Source organism: Marmota marmota, unplaced genomic scaffold, assembly GCF_001458135.2.
Source record: "Marmota marmota marmota unplaced genomic scaffold, marMar, whole genome shotgun sequence".
NCBI lineage: Eukaryota > Metazoa > Chordata > Mammalia > Rodentia > Sciuridae > Marmota > Marmota marmota.
Genome location: NW_026000225.1, coordinates 212,502 through 226,325, shown reverse-complemented (window position 1 = coordinate 226,325; position 13,824 = coordinate 212,502). Strand labels below are relative to the sequence as shown.

General features: G+C 36.0%; 1 protein-coding gene across 3 annotated transcripts in view; it reads right to left on the bottom strand.

Moving 5' to 3' along the window:
- Ido2 (indoleamine 2,3-dioxygenase 2) overlaps nucleotides 1-13,824 on the bottom strand; it is a 51,416-nt gene that overhangs the window by 25,117 nt on the left and 12,475 nt on the right. Inside the window, exon 2 of one of the 3 annotated variants that reach the window (XM_015506201.2) lies at nucleotides 11,338-11,496. The exons of the other annotated variants lie outside the window; for them this stretch is intronic. The gene's annotated coding sequence lies outside the window, so the exon portion shown is untranslated. The remainder of the gene's footprint in view (nucleotides 1-11,337; nucleotides 11,497-13,824) is intronic. 3 annotated transcript variants of the gene reach the window in all.

The window sequence follows — 13,824 nt, the reverse complement described above, 5'->3', positions numbered from 1 at the left end:
AAAGGTGTAAGGAAGCCTGTTAGATTTCAATGAAGAAGCCGATAGCCTTCATGCCCATTTATTTATTCCCAGATCCTAGGACACTCAGTATGGGAGGTAACCCACTTGGTATTGTTAAGGAAGTACCCAATTACCCTACCTGAATCCCTAAATTATCCGCTCAATTGTGCCAAAGACTCTGGTCTCCATTGCTGAAGCTACTGCTTGGTTCGAATATTGTAGAATAAATTGCTCCTAGGATTGAGATAATTTATTTCATAGGAGTCACTTTTGACAACTTTTACAGTCTTGTTTTATCAAGGCCGCCTGCTTACTTGACATCATTTAACCCTGTAATAGTCCCACATGGTGGTCACCACGCAGGGCACTCTCCATTGACTCCCGGAGTAAAAGGAGGTCCGATGGGGTTAGGAATTTGACTATATCCCCATAGAAAGGTAAATGAGTTGGGGAAAATGGAGGTTCAGCTTTTGTTTGAAAACTATAAGCAATAAAGGTGGCAAGGTCTTTTTATACCTGCTCCCTTCCCATGCCCATTTTTTCCTTCTCCACAATGGGGATAACAATGGCCTCAATGAGACATTTAAAGGTAGTATCATTATTAACAGCAGTGTCCTGGGCTGGGGACATAGTTCAGTTGGTAAAGTGCCTGCCTCGCATGCATAATGATCCCTGGGTTCAAGCCAGACATTAGGTATCTGTGACAGCCCTGCACCTAACAAATATTACCGATTTCTCAATTTTGCCTGGGGCTCCCCTGGCTATCGTGGCTGATCTCAGCAATCTCTGCGCACTGTCTTTCTGAGCACATCCCCCCTGCTCTCCTCCCCACTTTGTGCACCCCCTACTCTAGACACTGCCCAAGCTAGATCTTGCTGGTGACTCTCTTCCGGCGGGAAGGTCAAGAATGGGATGGCGGGGAAAGTTTCCAGCATCTTTCAGCTCTCCCGGCACTGCCAGGCGGGCAGAGCGCAGGGGTTGGTGCCGGCGGCTCTGGAGCATAGGTCGCCTCGTCTGCATCCCTACTCAGTCCACCAGGGGGCAGTCTCTCATCGCCGGACTAGAATTCTCCAACGCTACCGCAAACACTGAGTGCTCTGGGCTGTGGCTGGGGAGCTGATCCTGCGGGCCCTGCTGAGATGCTGCATTTTAGCTGGCACCAGCTAAGAATTATAACAGTTGTTAGATTACTTTTAAGGTATTTCTTATAATACGCATACTAAAGTATCCAAACTGCCCATGCAGGATGGTATGCTGTCTTCCCCCAAATCCAGAGGATAAAACTGAGATTCAAAGACGTTAAAATATTTGCCCAAAGTCACAAGGCCAGGAAAGACCGGGTCAGGTCTGCTGACCACAGTCCTACTCTCCATGTCAGCACTGTCTAATGGAAATATGTGAGTCATACGTTTCGTTTGAAAAATGTCAAAACACATTAAAAAAAAAAAAGTAAAATAGAGACAAGTAAAATGAGTTTTAAATTTTATCAAGTGGTTGTATTAAAGATTTATCAACATGTAATCAATATAAAAATAACAAGATATTTTACAGTTGCTCTTTCAAAGCCTTCAAAATCCATTAGTAGCTCCTTAATTTTTACTAGTCACATTTTAGCTGTGGAAATAGTCACAGCTAACCTGCGGGGCAGCCTTTAGGTAAAGGAATACGGTTCAGATGAGAAATACTCATCATGATTGGAGACACTTTTTAGGAAACTTCATGCACATGCATTCCAGAGTCCCTGGCCTTACCCTCCAAGTATACAGTTATAAATCAACTAAAAGCCAGGCATGGTGGTGTAGGTCTGTAGTCTCCACTTCTGGGGAGACTGAGGCAGGAAGACTGCAAGTTTGAGGCCTACATGGCCAACTTAATAAAACCCTGTCTCAATAACAACAACAACAACAACAAAAATGCTGGGGGCTTTAGCTCAGTGATAAATCACTTGCCTAAAAACAACTAAAGGGATTAAAACAGAAAAAAAAAGAAAGAAGAAAAACTTATAGGAGAATATTTTATATATTTGTGTATGGAAGTGTGTGTATATGAGAAACAGTGAGTCATACACCTGTTTCCCTCATTTTAAGGCAATCAACTTGATTTCCTACTTTTGGTTCATTGTAAGATGGAAAGTATATACTTGGCTGAAATAGTTTAGCTTAATTTAATATTAAAACATTTCCCCTTTTGTACCTCACAACAGTGAACTGGCTTATTTCCTGATTTTCTTAGTATTTGTTGTAATCTCCTTTGATAGGAAGGAGGTGGGATTGAAGCCACTTTAAGTACAACATAAGAATCAGCATTTCCATTAGTTGGTTTCAATATCTTTTCTTTCACCAGAATTTTGCTCAGCTCAATGACTGCTTCTTTAGTCACATGTTGTTTTGCTGGTGACATTGTAGTATTAAAAGAGCTAGCATTAATCTTTTTTCTTGGCAGGTCTCACTCATCAGCTAGACTAAGCTTGTGGAGAAAAACATTGACTTTTAAAAATAGTATTCATATTTTTAAGTTACAAAAGTAATAAAACATTGCTGTAAACAGTATCAAATACAGTATAGGTCAATATATCTCAAAAACATACATTATTTATAAGCAGAAGTTTGTTTCTGCTAGTATCTATATTACTTCTTGGATATAATCATTAAAAGTTTAATATGTATTCTATCTATGCATCTATCTTTTCAATAATAATTCAATCTCCTTTAATGTATACATCATATAGTCCACATTATATGCTGTTATACACTTTTGTTTTCAGTAACCTATATGGCAAAAAATATGTATATATAGGCATATACATGTATACATATATACATTGTATACACACATACATTGTAATTTAATAGCTGCAGTTTTCCTCTGTTTAACAGATCCATCTATTAATAGAACTTTAGAATATTTTATCTTTTTATTTTGCTATTATAATTGTTGCAATAAACAGATTTGTGTACTCATCTTTGCCCTTTTGAGTATATATCTTTGCAAGATGAATTCATAAAAATAGAGTTTCTGGATTGAAGCAATTTAAGATTTTAATGGGTATTTTAAAATTGTTTGCCAGAAAGAGTTATCTTGAACATGTGTTTGTTCCTCTAGATCATGACTAACACTATGCTAATGTGTTTACTTGTTTAATTTAATTCATTGCAACCTGCTAGATAAAGACACTTAATTCATTGTTTTCACTTGCATATATGGTTTGTTGATGAGGTCATTTTTCATATTTATTAACAACTTGAATATTTCTTTCTGTAACTGAGATATATATATATATATATATATATATATATATATATATCTCCTTTGCCCATATTTTCCAGTGATTATTCATCTTATTGATGTGGTGGAACACATTTTCCATATGGATCTTAATATTTGATATAAATTTTCTCCAAGTTTATTGTTTTCTTTTAATAATACTTTGAACATTACCTTAACATTATTTATATTATAGTTGGGCACATTGAAAAGATATTATGAGAGGGTTATTATTAATACCTCTTTCACAGATGAATAAAATATATTGATTGCATTTTATTCCTCAGCCAATTTGTTCTGAATTTTTAATGACTTTGGAAATATGAACACATAATTATTTTTTCCCTTATAAGAAGATATTAAAATTTTATTAATTAGTATAAATTATGGTTTCCATCACAACAGAAAAAAAAGGTGCTCTACCAATGGAACCTTTTATCTTTCTTAATGAAATTCAAGTAACATTTTGAGAGTTTCTGGACTCAGGTTGGCAGAGAGAAGTATGAGTTTTTCCCTTTGGTTTTGTCCTGGTTTTGCCATCCAGGGGCTCAAAGTCAGGGCATCCTGTGGCTCTACCACCTAGCTGTATCCCCAGGCCTCAAATTATATGTTATGCTCTACAACCTGGGCTGGTAGTGTAGCTCAGTGGCAAAGTGCTAACCTAGCATATGAGGCCCTGGGTTGGATTCCCAGCATCACAGAAAACAAACAAAAACAGTTGAGGAGCTTCTCAGAAATAGTGAACATTCCTTCAGAATCTACAACTTGACTCAGGCCAATTTGTTTGAACAGTGTCTCTCCACTGAACATTCTGAAGTTCATCTCATAGCTGTTTACTTATTAGAAGTATTTTGTGAATTGATGTCACATGCATATGAATTGAATGCATGTGATATCTGTTTACAGCTTAATGAATACATATAGGCACTTACTTACCTTTCACTCAACTTAAGAAACAGAGCTTGATCAAACCTTCAGAGCCCTGTGAGTGCTTCTAATTGTATTACCTAATACCCTGCCTGTCCCTCAAAAGCATCTATTTGATGCATTTTTTATTCCCTTGCTATTTATAGGTCATGTAAAAATACATATGACCACTCTACCTTGTGTTATTTAGTTGGAATGACTTTGAACTTAACAGAATAGCATCATACTGAATGTATGCTGTGATTTACTTTTCTTATTCAACACTGTGGTTTTGATATTCATCAGCCTTTACAGCCTGCAGCTGCACCTCATTCACTTTCAGAACTATTGCATTTATTTTGCTAAGATTAATTATACTTTTTCACCTCTAAGGGCACACTCCTGCCTAAGCACTAAGAAAAGATTGTTTATGGCTATTTCTTTCGTTTTTCTTTTAGCCTATTTTGATGATCCAAGGTCCTATTTTAATGATACTGGGTTTATAAAAAAAAAATCCCAATTATACATCTTGTTAGGGAATTCTTTTTTAGTTCCAGTACTTTAAAAAAAATCCCCTATGTTTCCTTCTTAAAACTTGACTACTGTTGTCTTTTACATTTAAGTTCTTCAAACATCTTTTTTTTATTGGTTGTTCAAAACATTACAAAGCTCATGACATATCATCTTCCATACATTTGATTCAAGTGGGTTATGAACTCCCATTTTTCACCCCAAATACAAGTTGCAGAATCACATCGGTTACACATCCACATTTTTACATAATACCATATTAATGACTGTTGTATTCTGCTACCTTTCCTATCCCCTACTATCCCCCCTCCCCTTCCCTCTCATCTTCCCTCTCTACCCCATCTGCTGTTGTTTAATTCTCTCCCTTGTTTTTTTTTCCCCTTTCCCCTCACAAACTCTTATATGTAATTTTGTGTAACAATGAGGGTCTCCTTCCATTTCCATAGTTTCCCTTCTCTCTCCCTTTCTCTCCCCCCACTCGTCTCTGTTTAATGTTAATCTTTTCCTCATGCTCTTCTTCCCTGTTCTGATCTTAGTTGCTCTCTTTATATCAAAGAAGACATTTGGCATTTGTTTTTTAAGGATTGGCTAGCTTCACTTAGCATAATCTGCTCTAATGCCATCCATTTCCCTGCAAAATCCATGATTTTGTCATTTTTTAGTGCTGCGTAATACTCCATTGTGTATAAATGCCACAGTTTTTTAATCCATTCATCTATTGAAGGGCATCTGGGTTGATTCCAAAGTCTAGCTATTGTGAATTGTGCTGCCATGATCATTGATGTGGCAGTATCCCTATAGTATGCTCTTTTAAGGTCCTCAGGGAATAGACCGAGAAGGGCGATAGCTGGGTCAAATGGTGGTTCCATTCCCAGCTTTCCTAGGAATCTCCATACTGCTTTCCATATTGGCCGCACCAGTTTGCAGTTCCACCAGCAATGTACAAGTGTACCCTTTTCCCCACATCCTCGCCAGCACTTATTGTTGCTTGACTTCATAATGGCTGCCAATCTTACTGGAGTGAGATGGTATCTTAGGGTGGTTTTGATTTGCATTTCTCTGACTGCTAGAGATGGTGAGCATTTTTTCATGTACTTGTTGATAGATTGTATGTCCTCCTCTGAGAAGTGTCTGTTCAGGTCCTTGGCCCATTTGTTGATTGGGTTGTTTGTTCTCTTATTGTTTCTCTTTCTGAGAAAAAACTTTTTAGTTTAAGTAAGTCCCATTTGTTTATTCTTGTATTTAACTCTTGGGCTATGGGCGTCCTATTAAGGAATTTGGAGCCCAACCCCACAATATGTAGATCAGAGCCAACTTTTTCTTCTATCAGGTGCAGAGTCTCTGATTTGATATCTAGCTCCTTGATCCATTTTAAATTAACTTTTGTGCATGGCGAGAGAAAGGGGTTCAGCTTCATTTTGTTGCATATGGATTTCCAGTTTTCCCAGCACCATTTGTTGAAGATGCTATCCTTTCTCCATTGCATGCTTTTAGCGCCTTTATCAAATATAAGAAAGTTGTAATTTTGTGGATTGGTCTCTGTGTCCTCTATTCTGTACCATTGGTCCACCTGACTGTTTTGGTACCAGTACCATGCTGTTTTTGTTACTATTGCTCTGTAGTACAGTTTGAAATCTGGTATCGCTATACCTCCCAATTCACACTTCCTGCTTAGAATTGCTTTTGCTATTCTGGGTTTTTGTTTTTCCATATGAATTTCATGATAGCTTTATCTATTTCTACCAGAAGTGCCGTTGGGATTTTGATTGGCATTGCGTTGAACCTGTAGAGAACTTTGGGTAATATCGCCATTTTGATGATGTTGGTTCTGCCTATCCATGAACAGGGTACATTTTTCCATCTTCTAAGATCTTCTTCTATCTCTCTCTTTAGGGTTCTGTAGTTTTCATTGTATAAATCTTTCACCTCTTTTGTTAGGTTGATTCCCAAGTATTTTATTTTTTTTTTGAGGATATTGTGAATGGGGAATTTTATTTTTGTTTGTGGTGAAAGAAGCAGATGAAACTTAGTTTGCTCTATGCATGCAGCGTGTATGGACTATAGGCTATGCTGCTATGAGAAAGTTCCCCATTGCTCTATAATTCCACCTCTGCCACATATCAAGTTTCAATATATACACAGATCTGTATGTAGGTTTCTATTAATTTTTTAGTTCTTTCTGTTTACTGCTGCCCCATACCATCTGATGTCAACTTCTTTGTAGTAAAGTATGTCATAACAACTGGCAATGCAAATTGTTTTACTTTCCTGTTAAATATACATTATTTATGGTTGATTTGCTTCATAATACAGAATAGCAAATGGACATAAATGTAGTATAAACTTACATAACTCTCACATGACTCTATGTCTTGAATTTTGTTAAAAAGAATTTTGAAATTTTAGCTACTTCATATTAACATAGCCTGGATACAAGAATGCATATATACACACACATGCCTGCACACATTGTTACAGAAATTCCTTTATAGTTATGTTATCAATGATTGTTTAGAATCAGTCATAAATTTTTAAAATTTCATTTAGCAGTGTTTCTGAAATACTCATATTTTCCTCTCTAATTCCTTTATATTGGTTTGTAATTTGTTGTTGTTGTTGTTGTTTGGAACACATGCTCGATTGGCTGGTATATTTTCTTACTTCTTGATTAGAGGGATTACTTGTTCTCTTTTGTCCTCATAGATGATCAATACACGTCAGCATTATAAAGACTCTTTTTCTTCAAACTTTATAAATATTCCTAAATTATATTTTGTAAAATTGTCATCATCCTTGTTGTTGTTGTTGTTGTTGTAGATGGACACAATACCTTTGTTTTATTTAATTATTTTTATGAGGTGCTGAGGATGGAACCCAGTGCCTCAGTGTGCCAGATAAGAGCTCCACCACTGAGCCACACCCCCAGACCTGTAAATTATCTTTTTAAGATATATCAGTATATATGTGTGTGTATATATACATATATACACATATATGTGTGTGTGTGTATACATATATCACATATGTGTGTGTGTGTGTGTGTGTACACTAATTTTGAGATACAATGAAAGTGAATACTAGTTTATTTACATGCTTAAATTTTTCCAGCCTGGCCATTGGTAGCTCTTTAAGTTTGGCTCCTGAGTTCCATTTGATTTTTCCATAACAATTCTTTTTGAGCAGTGTTTTACTCTCTAGAAAGATGTTCTAGGGTGCTCTTGTATTTTCTCTGCCCCAGGTGAATAATCAGGGAGCCCTGGTTCTTGTTGTCAAAAAGAGTATTTCTCTGAGTGATGGGTTTGTTCATTGCTCCTGGGATGTCCCTACTTTCACATCCTCTCAGTGGACAGAGCTAGGAAAAGTATGTGTGTGTGTGTGTGTGTACATATTTATAATATTATATACTTATTATCTATTTATTGATTTATTTGGGGGGTACTAAGGATTGAATTCAGGGGAACACGACCACTGAGCCACATCCCCAGCTCTATTTTGCATTTTATTTAGAGACAGGGTCTCACTGAGTTGCTTAATGCCTGGCTTTTGCTGAGACTGGCTTTGTATTCACCTCCTGCCTCAGCCTCCTGAGCCACTAGCATTACAGGCATGAGCTTAGTATCAATTTATTGATGTATATGTATCCACCTACCCATATATGTTCATAAAGATACACACACATGTCTGTGTGTGTGTGTGTGTGTGTGTATATATATATATATGTGTGTATATATATATATGTGTGTGTGTATATATATATATATCGCTGAACATGACTTTATACTGATGTCTCCAACTCTATTCCAGTACCACAAATTATTTCTAGCTTCCCTCTCTTCTTGATAATCTGTAACTTTCCTCCCTCACAGGGAAATATCATCCACAATCCTAATACATATTTGCTCAACCCAAGTACAAGTAAAGCAAGTTTATACTGTATCTAATGAAAAACAGATTTATCCCCTAGAGTATGGATTGTGTATAGTTCATTTTTTCTTTAGCCTTGCTAATAATATTAGTCAAATATTATTTTCCAAGGTAATTTAGGTCAGCTCCCATTTCTCCCTCCCTCTTTATTGAGATTCTGCCCTAAGTCTGTAGTCCAGTTTAGATTCATTCATCACAGTGTACATTGCATCCTGGGACCTCCCAATATTCTGATTTACTTTTTAAAATTTTATGCAGGTGAATGTCCATTCTTTATGTTGTACAATTCCATGAGTTGCTCACTGTGGAGTGTCATGTGCCCACTACTGGGTACCATGTAGAACAAAGAATTTCATCATCCTAAAAGTCCCCGTGTGCATCCCTGTTGGAGTCAAGTACTCTGTCCTCACCAAACCCTAGTAACCCTTGATTTTGTGCTTATAGTTTTGGCTTTTCTAGAATGTAAAGAAGGGAATCATACAATATGTACTTTCAGGGTTTGACAACTTTCTTTAGTTGAGTATACTTAATGTTCATTCATGCTGTTGCACAAATCAATAGTTCATTTATTTTTATCACTAAATAGTATTTGGCCATATATTTCACTACATAGAAAGGCTTTAACTCAGTTTATCCACTCTTCTGTTAGGGATATGTTGGTTGATTCAAAGTCTTTTTAGGTAATTATGAATGAAGTTTCACATACAGCTTTCTTGTGAATATAAAATTTCAATTTCAATGGATACATACTTAGGAATACTATTGCTGATTTGTATGTTAAGTCTATTGAACTTTACAAGAATTTGTGAAGCTATCTTTCAAAGTGGCTTTGAAATTTGCATTCTCATCAACAATGAATGAAAGTTCATATTGTTACATACAGACATTTAAAAAATTATTTTTACGTACAGAAAACTCAACAGTATATAGTTAGTCCAGTTTAGTGATGAGTTCTTTAGACTTTGCCTTTTCCAGCTTGGAACACAAGCCACACAGTTTTGACCCAATGTATTGCCTCCCCAGTAACCATGAAGGTCATCATGTGTCATTGTAATTGGTCCTAATAGCTTCTATTAGTTTAGGCAGAGCACATTTGCCTTCCAGTTAAACAGCCTTATGGTGACAGTGTTGTACATATTCCTGATCTTCTGTGGGCTAGATGCCCCAGTCTGGTTCTCCCATTGGTTGATTCAGTAGGGAACTCCCATTTTATAATATCAGGCAGAAAAGAAGAAAACCATTCTGACAGGACCTACTTCATGTGCAATCACCAGAAGCTGAGACTTCTTAATCTCCACCAAGTTGATGACATCATATATAAAGGACAGGTGGTCTCTTAGTAGAGATAACTTCTTTGTCAACAGTTTTCTTTATAGCTAGGGTCAACAGTTCTGGCTTCTTTTCTTGCTTTGTCTCTTACTTGGTCTATACTTAAAAGTCCAGTTTGATAGTGGGTAGCTTTTGGCAATTCAGACTTGGGCGGATGAAGTGTTTAATTGCAGAAGGCACTATTAGCCTGCAGGCAAGGTCCCTTTGGGGCTGAGTGTACCATGCCATGCCCCAAATCTGAAGACTTTTCTCAAAGAGGATTTACCACCTTCTTGGTCTCTTGCTCCTTCACAATGTTAGGGCCCTGGACCACTTTCTTCCCTGGATCTTCTTTCCTTTGGCATACTGAGTCACTGTAGCCCTTTCCAGCATTTGGTATGGCTGAATATGTGTATATATATATATATATATATATATATATATATATATATATATATATATATATTTAATTTTAGCAAAATAAGTATTCAATTACATTTTAATATGTGATATTATAGATAAATATTTCTATGTGGTTGCTCTAAAACTAAATTACTTTTCTTTTTTTTATTTTTCCTTAAGAAGTTGCAGAATTTTTTTATTATGCAAGAAAATTTGAAAATTCACCAGGGTAATTATAAGTTTCCCTCACTCAACCTCTCATATTTTTTTTCTTATATAAAAACTCAAATATTTCATAAGATCTGAAATGTTGGAAGTTCTGCTTTTCCCATACCCATAATAATCTGTAATGTAATCCCATGTAATATTCTGTTACATAACAGTTTAGATCATTTGCATTTCTTTTTTTCCACATATGTATATATGTTCATGTTTCTGATAGTTTCTGTTTCTTTGATTCTTGCTGTATGCTTTATGAAATTTTTCAGGGGAGTTCCTAAACCTCATTTTTTTAAAGTCAAGATTTCACTGAATTTACTGGATTTGAGCATTTTGTATATTTGTTTCTTTGCTTTCTGATAGTTCCTTTTACATATCAACCTTCAATTAATTGTGAAGACAATATACTACACACTAATTAGAATTTTTAAAATATCAATCTCATCTTTGGTTATATTTTGGAAGACATTGGCTCTGCATGTCCTGTAGACCACCATCGCTTTCTATTACTCATGATTTCTACATTGTTTGGTAACTTTTGGTTTATCTATTCATGTTCACAAGAGAAGGTCAGTTTTATCAAGATTAAAAACTAATAAAGCTTTCCTTTATTTGCAGAATACTACTGAGTTTCTTGTATAACTCCACGTGAACATATCGTCTTAGGAAATGTAGGAGGATGAGACTCAGCTAATAAACAAGTTTTGTTTTAGAATACAAATAAGTCTATTGGGCCTTTCTAAGTTGACTTGGTGTATTGTAAGATCAGAATCTTATACTCACTTATTATATTGCAATCTGTACCAAGTAAGAGATTTCAGAGGACAGATATTTTCATCCACATCTCCATATGAGGTTTTAGAAATGATCATATTATCTCCTCGGAAATGATTTCCAGCTGATTAAGTCTCAGCCTTCAGCCTTTGGTAGTGAAGTCTTCTTCTGAGTGGTTTTGTGTTGTTGGGCGTTTTATAAGTAAAAAGAAGTAGAGAGAGAGGTTAAGAAGGTTGTCTTAGTTTCCTACAGCTACCCTGACAAACTATAGCAAAATGAGTGACTTAAAACAATAGTTACTCTCTCACAGTTAAGGAAGATAAAAGTTTAAAATTAAGATATCAGCAGGGTTGATTTCTTCTGGAGTCTTAGAAGGAGACTTCCCGTGTGTTTCTCCTAGCTTCTCATGGGTGCCCATAATCCTCAGCATATTTTAGATTGCTGCATATCTCCCTTATCTGTGTTAATCTTCTCTCTCTCTCTCTCTCTCTCTCTCTCTCTCTCTCTCTCTTTGAGACAGGGTCTTTCTAAGTTGCTTAGAGACTCGCTAAATTACTGAAGCTGGCTTAGAACTTTTGATCCTCCTGCCTCAGCCTCCCAAGCTGCTGGGATGACAGGCATGCACCACTGCACCGTCTTCTCTTGATGGATTCCCCTGCATTCCTTTGTCTCTGTGTCCAAGTTTCCCTCTTCTTATATGGACTCCAGTAATATCAGGTTTATAAAGTATGGAATTCCAGTATGAACTCTTAAATTCATTCCATCTACAAAGATACTCTTTCTACAAGACCATTTCCAAAGTTTTACGTGAACATAAATTCTGGGGAGATAATATTAACGTAAGTAACAACTGTCAAGGGATTGATTTCAGTGTTGTCTTTGAAAAGTACCAACTGGACAAGTCCTTTCCTTTATTTTTTTTAAAAAGAGAGAGAGAGAGAATTTTTTAATATTTATATTTTAGTTTTCGGTGGACACGACATCTTTATTTTATTTTTATGTGGTGCTGAGGATCAAACCCAGCGCCCCATACATGCCAGGCGAGCGTGCTACCGCTTGAGCCACATCCCCAGCCCCCTTTCCTTTATTAATGTTGGGTTAATCAAAACTTTAGGGAAGTCTGGTACAAGAGACTACATATTTCACAAATTGAATTCCATTCTTCCCTCCTTCCAACTGTCCAGGGTTACCCCAGGCTTGCTTCTCTACTTTTCTGAGATGGGAAGGAGCAACCATGAGCTTCTTCTTTTGCTTTAGTTGAGCGCTTGCTATGAACACTATAAACTTATTTGTGTATCTGACACATGATTTACTTAATGTGATTTAAAACTCCTTAAAGTTTTTGTTCCATCCTCTATAATCTCCTCTCTTTTCCTGCCCTTAGAGATATTTTATTTTTTTCTTCTTTCTTCTTTCTGTATTTCTTTGGTCATGCCCATAAAACTTTTTACACAAATGACAAAGAATTTTCAAGGTTTACTTTTAACATCTTCACAGACATTGAAGACAATCTCTTATTATGTGTTTCTAATCTTGTGCTTTTCACAGAACAGACATTCAAGGAATATTTTTATTTATTTATTTTTCTACATTTTATTGGTGCATTACAGTTGAACATCAAGGAATATTTTTAAATGGGTGTGTAATTACAGATACTAAATATGATTCCATCAGGAAATAGAGTTCTGAAGAGTAGAAAAATCTTTTTTGTGCCTCTGAAATCATGTAGTATGATTATGATGGATGGAGAAGAAGAGAAGGAAATATCAAACATATATCAAGCCCTAGAAGTCCCCTTCAAAACCATTTAGTTATCACAGCAATACTATGAGACTAGAATTTCTCCCATTTTTTTAAGAAGGAAGTAAATTTTCGAAGTCAATAGATTTTCACCAGGTCCATGTGCTACCTGAGTGATAGAATCAAGATTAAATCCAGGTATTTCTGGAAGTCTATGGCTTTCCTATTATACCTTCTTATTATTCCTTGTGAGGTCATTTTGGTTTTCCTTGGAATTTTCTTGATTCATTACATACTCTTGAGAAAAAAAATATTCATTTTGTCACATATTACTCATCATATACCTAACTCTATGTAAATACTTATGTGATATTTGCAGATAATTATTTCTGTATCATCCAAGGCTAATCCTGACTTTAGAATTCAGAAATTCTTGTATTCAAGTATTCTGTGAGACCCAAGATAAAATCAGCACAGATTCACTCAGAGGCAGCAGAGCACTTATCATGTGACTTGGAATGAGGCCTCTGAGGATGTCCACACCTATCCTCTCCAAGTCACACATTTTTCATTAACTTTCATTCAATTCCCAGCCAGATTCTTCTTTAACAAACATTTGGCTGGTGTTTACTACATTCCGGGTATTGTCTGTATAGGTTCTGGAAACTTTAGGGAAAGTCATGATCAGGAAGGAGTCACCCTATTTTTTAGGAAGGATGAGATATTTATATTGTCATGGTAATACGCCATGACAAT